The following is a 7022-nucleotide window of genomic DNA, read 5'->3' as shown; positions in this document are numbered from 1 at the left end:
AGCCAGCTACTTACTGCAGCCCCCAACCATAGCCATCCTCGCCATGCAATTACTATCCCTGGACCCTTTTACTATGATGACCTTAGCATACAAGTAAACACGTGGAGACAGTAGCTGGAATGGAAATGGCCACAACTTTTATTAGTTACAGTATCAGTCATTGGCGTTGTACAGGGGCTAGATGCAACAAGGCAAGGATGGTGATTACCTAATGTGATGGAACATACATTATTTGAACAATATTAGTCTTTTGTAGGGAACATTTCCCCATACATAAATATTTATGGGAACATTGTTAATTAAAAAACTATTTAAACTAATGCCATACTTGCCAGTTATGTAGGTTTTCTTTTTTATGGGTACTCATGTTTAGTAAAGAAGTTTTGATAAAAAAGGGGGTGGGTGGATATTTTCCTCTGTCTGAATTTATATGCTATAAATACTTCCGCTCTTACAAAGTTTTCTAGGTCTGAGCTAGATGGTGCAGACAGCGCCTGACCACAAAATGGCTGCCGTCAGTCCTGCTGAGTCATATGGAGAACTCTTCAGAGGTGGGTGGCCTGCATGTTGTGGACCACACAAATAGGATTGCCAACCTCCAGTGGTGGCTGGAGATCTCCCGCTATTACAACTGATCTCCAGGCAACAGAGATCAGTTCACCTGGAGGAAATGGCCACTTTGACAGGTGAACTCTATGGTATTATATCCCATTGAAGTCTCTCCCCTTCCCAAACCCTGCCCTCTTCAGACTCCACCCCCAAAATCTCCAGGTATTTCCCAATGCAGAGTTGGCAACCCTACACACAAAACATCCATGAAAGACATCCAAAGAGACATTTAAGTAGAATATAATTGTTGTATTCTTTTAAATTCACCACATGCGATTTTTGTGCCATTGTCTGTGTGCATTGTCTGTGTCTCCCCTGCTCTATGAGAAATCCATAATTCCAGCAGAAAGCAACATCTTGGTGTCTAAAAGACCACATCCCTAGACTCAGATAGGCCTCTTGGGATGGGTGTTCCATCCGTTTAGTTATTCAACATGCATTTGACCTGTCAGGTGCATACAGGTGACATAAATGTTTGAACACTGACCTGAATTTGGACAATAATGATGCAGGAATTCTTAACTCATTTATTTAAATTTATTTTGGGGGGGGGAGTACCTCAGCATGCCCTTTTAGCTGTCAACTAATTTCATTATATTTTGTTTAGTGAACTACCAAATGAAATAAAAGAAAAAGTAAATTTGCCTGCAATAGAAAATATTTTCGTTTTAGGAAACTTGAACTCACTTTTCTACAGATACAAAACTGTGTTTTACAGATTGGAGCACTTGTAGAAAGTACAGCAAGATGCCCAGATGCAAATAAAGTATAGGATTGCACACTGCAACATGTAAAATATATAACTGCCTTTAAATATCATGTAGGTGTAGGGTTGCAGGTGTAGGAAACTAACAGCGAAACCCTATGCAGAGTTTCTCCAGTCTAAGCCCGTTGATTTTAAGGGGCTTAGACTGGGTTAATTCTGCATAGGATCACACTGTAAGATTGGAATCCCAAGAACAAATTGGTGGGAATAAATCCCACTGAATAAAATGAAACTTACATCTGAGTAGGCTTGCCATCTGTTTCTCCCAGAGATCTGTTAATGTTTAACATCAGTTAGTCTTAAAACTATTTCTTGCTACCTCTATTATCCTTTGTTCTTCAGATGCACTAACCAGTGGCACGCTTGTCCATCATTGCCATCCCTTAGGGAAGGGGCCATGACTTAGTGGCACATTACATGCAGAAGGTCCCAGGTTCTATTTCTGGCATTTCCAGTTTAAAAAGGACTAGGTCATAGGTGAACCCCAAAAAGCCACTGCCAGTCAGAGGAGACAAGACTGACTCCATACAAGGCAGTTTCAAGTGTGCACCATCCATAATAAGCGTGACACAAATAATTCCCCAGTTTCTCTGCAGTTTCACCATGTTCCTTCAAGCAATCCTTTCACGTATTTGTTTGCCCATCTTTCCCTTTGTGAGTTTCTTACCTCTGATGTTCCTCATGTCACACAAGCAAGTATTAGAGTGATGTGGATGCCAGCGGATTGGCAGTAGGTCCAGGATAACACCATCAGAAAAGTCCTCTGCTACTTAGAAAAGTGTAGTTTATTTTACAGTGCAAAGATATATTACAGATACTTGTCACACTCTCTCTGCTCATAGCATTCCACACAGAGCTTCAGTTTCACTCCATTATATACACCTGGTGGTCGCAGCCACCAATCACAGTAGATGCTTAGTCATTCTGACATTGCTCCTGTATTGCATCAGCCACCTGGTCATAACTGGATTAGGCCAGCTCCCTCTAGCTCTCCAGGGACTTTCCAGGCTGATTGCATCATTACCAGATCTATTCGATCTATCATGCACCTGTCAAACTAATCTGACAGCCTTGTAATATTGACATAGAGGACGTCTCCTTTGTGGTTGCTGATCTGGCAACTTATTTGAGTTTTCATTTGAGCGAAGGGTCACTGCAGTTGAAAGAAGGACACAGGGAGATTCATAGAGAAGGCTGTCCCTCAGGTATGCAGGATATTTCACAATGATACAAAGTCAGAAATCTACAGGTAAAATGCAGCCCTGTTGTCACTTGGGGCGAAAACGCATGGTCACTTTATCCTCTTTTAATCTCTGTTTCAGCCAGGATCGAATGCATGCGTTTCGCCTAATGTGTGTTCGATCCTGGCTAAAACAGGGATTAAAGGAGGATAAAGCAACCATGCGTTTTCACCCTTGGAGAGAAGTAAGAACTTTTTGGATATTCTGCTACTTCATTTCCATAACATCATCTACTCAATTAATTTGGAGAATATGGAGATCAATTTCAGTGTGAATTCTCTGCTGGTTCAGCGCTGTAATAGTATGTAAGATGTTGAACTGAGATCTGAGAAGACTCTTTGTGAGACTGAGAAGACTCACAAAGAAAGACTAGTAGAGGAAAGGTGAAAAAGTCTTCTTATAACAACTGCATAAATAAGAAGGTGTGTTTGTGTAAATGATGCAGGCAGAGTCTCCATTAAGGGGTGCTGTTGTCTTTATCTCCTACTAATCGGCAAAGTCAAGAAAGCTATATAAATGTATTAACTTCGCCACATTATTTGCAATCCATGTGTTTTATCATTCTATTCAGTTGTAAATACATGTCAATCACATGAAATCTAGAAACCCATCCATCCTATTTATTTATAGTCAAAAGAATAGCAAACTGAAATACAACTCCATCCAACATAAAATGTTCACTGTCACATTAGTTTGTGGTTCAGCATGCAGAGGTTTTTTCTAATCCTACTGTGAAAAAGGTAACCTACACTCTGTAATTACAGAGGATGCTGTTCTTGAAGGAATGACATTGATTGAATGGAATGTTTTGAGAAGAGAGAAGATGAATTTCACTTCCTCCCTATACCAATTGTAAAAATGTCACCGTTCCACACAATATAAATTTGTGCAGCTCAATTGACCAAAACAATTTGTGACTGAAGGAATCTGACACATTTGTAGATGGAGATGGAACTAGATACTTCTGTAATCTGACAGGAAGCAAGTTTATTTGTTCATTCATGTAAGATATTTGTATTGTGTACCCTTCATTTAAAATGCTCATAACCCATGTTAAGAACATATAACAATACATAAAACATAAAATAAAGATCAATTAAAAAAAACATATAAAATATCAGTTTCCAAAATTTAAAACAATAGCAGAGTAAAGAGAAAACAGCAAGAGTCCAGTTGCACCTTAAAGACTAACAAAATGTCTGGCAGGGTATGAACTTTCATGAGTCACAGCTTTCTTCTTCAGATACCTGATACTTCTTCAAAGTAAAGATAGCATCTCTACTGAACATGGAGCAATCAAAACCACAAAGCAGGGCATCCCTCTGCAGGCAAAGGTGGGAAGGGAATTCACTGAATGTCTGGGCAAATAATAGAAGTTATCACTCAAAGTTTAACATGCTTAGTACTTGGCAAACGCTGAGCAGGGTCTCTGTGGCAGATCTCAGTCTAATGGGCAACAAGATGGGAACTTTCAAATATCCTGATCCCAGACCATTAATTTCCACTTATATCTTTCTATCATGACCATATTTTGACCACATTTATGAGACTGGTAGTGAAAAGGGAAAAACACTCTAGTTATAAACCAGGATTGCTGATGGTGAGGGTCAAAACAGACGCTGAGTGCCACTTAACATGGTGGAAAGAGTATTGACTTTGGACTAGATTGAAATACCTGCTCACTGCATGAACCCTGGGTTAGTCACTATCAGTTTATTTATTTAAAAACATTTCTATCCCACCTCTCTCCTCAGAAACCTGAGGCAGGTTCCTATAAAAACTTTATAGGACAACATATGAACCAAAATTTAAAGCAGACTAAAGATGTTTAACCTATCTTAGAAATTTGTTGTGATGATAAAATTCACCCACAGAGATTGCCCTGAAGTCAATGGAAATAGGTTGTGGAACCAATATGAATAAACAAAAGAGAATTTAGGGTAAAAAGAAAGTGCTTATCAAGAATCGTAAGGAAATAAGCCAACAAGAGGTGTTTATACAGTAATGAGTAGGGTCATTATTTACTTTTCATTTTCTCCTGTGTAATGCATGGGGAAACAATTAATACTGGAGTGTAGAATAAGTGTGCAATTGAATGGAAAAATCAACAAAAAGGAGACAAGAAACCTGCTGTTTCCTTCTGATGGATCTCTTCTGGAAAACCCATTTTGATTATGTAAGCCGAAATAACTTTTTCTTCTATATTTTACTATATGGGTTGCTCTTAGTGAAACTTTACCCTGTATAAAGTCCCGATTCCTATTTTTAAATAGCTGTTATTCTATCATGAATTTATCAAAAAACTGGCATGTGTGCTTGATGCCTTTCCAGAGACAGCCACCAGGAGGAGATATTTTGTGAAGTGATTTCCCTGAAGCCAGAACAACAGAAATTTGAGGCTGACCAGCAATACTTGTCAAAAAGAAAGACAATGGGATGAGCTTTTGTGTGGATTGTAGGCAACTTAATAACTGCATAATAAAAGGTGATTGTCTGCATTTTAGGAAGTATATGCTGTGTAATTTAATGTCCCTTTTTTTTTACTTTGGACTTAGTAGGTGGCTCCCTGCAGGTGGCGATGTGCACCCAGAGGACAAAAAATAACGCACAAGATTCTTGTTGAATTCACTGAAATATAATTTAGATTGTGTAATCCCCCTGCACATTCCAGAGGCAAATGGAACTAGTCATTGCACATATTTTGTATCCAGATGACACAATTGCTTCTGGCTGCACCTTGCCAAAACTCATAACTCATCGGGGAAATATTTTCAGATGATTACAGAATGCTCTTTTACCCGTAAAACCGTTGAAATGTCATTTGTTTACATTCCTGGCTCAGTACTTAGGTGATTTCCCTACATGAAACACTAATAGATCCAGGGAAGCAGTGCTGGCTTGGCCAACTTCTACAAATAGAGGACAAGCATAACATTTGCCCCAGGCACCCCTTCAAAGAAGACATGAGACTGCACTTTGGATATACCGTATATACTTGAGTATAAGCCGAGTTTTTTAGCCATGATTTTGGGTTAAAAAACTCACCTTGGCTTATACTCGGGTCAATATGGTAATTCGCCTGCTGGGCCCTCTCCCAGCGTGCTCCCGCCGGCCAGCTGATGGGCGGGCTGTCCCGCCTTCTCCCCCCACCCCACCTGATCGTGCCTTCTGCGCCGCGGCGGCGGTTTCTTCCCCCCCACCTCACATACCCCCCCACCTCACCCGGGCTGGTTCTCCCGCTTGCCAGCTGACCCTGCGGGGCCTCCTGCGCGCAGGGAGGGGGCCGCCGCCTGCCCGCGCGCCTTCCCTGCGGGCCAGGAGTGGCCTGCAGGGCCTCCTGCGTGCAGGGAGGGGGCCGCTGCCGCCACCGCCTGCCTGCGCACCTGGAGCCCGGTCAGGTAAGCCTGCGGGGGGGGGGGAAGGGGGTGCATTTCCCCCTCGGCTTATACTTGGGTGCCTAATTTTTCCCCATTTTTGGGATGAAATTAGGCACCTCGGCTTATACTCGGGTTGGCTTATACCCGAGTATATACGGTAACTAGTTTATTTCATTGAACTGCTCTGTGTACTATTTAAATATGCAAACATATTTAAGTGGGCAGGCTGTGCCAAGGCAGCCTGTCCATGGCTGCCTTTTCTGGCAGGCCCACCCTGACTCTGAACAGAGCTGGCACCCTATGCCAGCAATATTTGTCATCACCTGCACACAACATTCCAAGAGGGGCTTGGCCCCACCCCCCTCACCCGACGCACTGTACAGCCACTACCAGGGTCAGAAAGATGTTGCTCAGCCCCAAGGGCGGCTCCATCTCAGCAACGCCCCACCGCCTAGCCAGTGATACACTGTTTTGACATCCCCTCCACCCTTAAGGATGTCTTTAGAGTGGGCATCATAACACAGGTGCATATAAAGAAATGGCTGATTAAATTAGTGGACAGGTCAGTGATATTTGTATAGACTGAAGCCTGCTGTAAACCTTTCAGAAACTGAAGTCACAGCTGACTTTCAAGGAACTGAAGTTATGACTGAGTCCAGTATTAGCTTTTTCCTGACCCTCATGACGTCTTTAGATGCCAACATAATGGAAACTGGAGCCAATGGCATGCTAGTAACATGAGAATTGGAAGCCTGAAGGCCTGTGCATGCACCTGGGAGAGTGTATTCTGGAGACAGGATTGGAGACACCTGTTACCTGTGGAACAAGGCTTTGTATTCTTTTACACTTAATTATTAAATAAAGTATTTCCTGTTTTCATAGCTGGCTACTGTCACCTTTGAAGAAATGATGAACCCCCCTGAGCTGCTAGAACAGCATGGAAAATTATGCTACACCTGGCTGTTATTCCATTGTTTCTGTCAGATGTTATTCAATAAACACTGGCAATGTTTTGTTATATAAATGTAA

This window comes from Euleptes europaea, chromosome 3 (genome assembly GCF_029931775.1).
Source record: "Euleptes europaea isolate rEulEur1 chromosome 3, rEulEur1.hap1, whole genome shotgun sequence".
NCBI lineage: Eukaryota > Metazoa > Chordata > Lepidosauria > Squamata > Sphaerodactylidae > Euleptes > Euleptes europaea.
Note: the sequence above shows the minus strand (reverse complement) of the source record.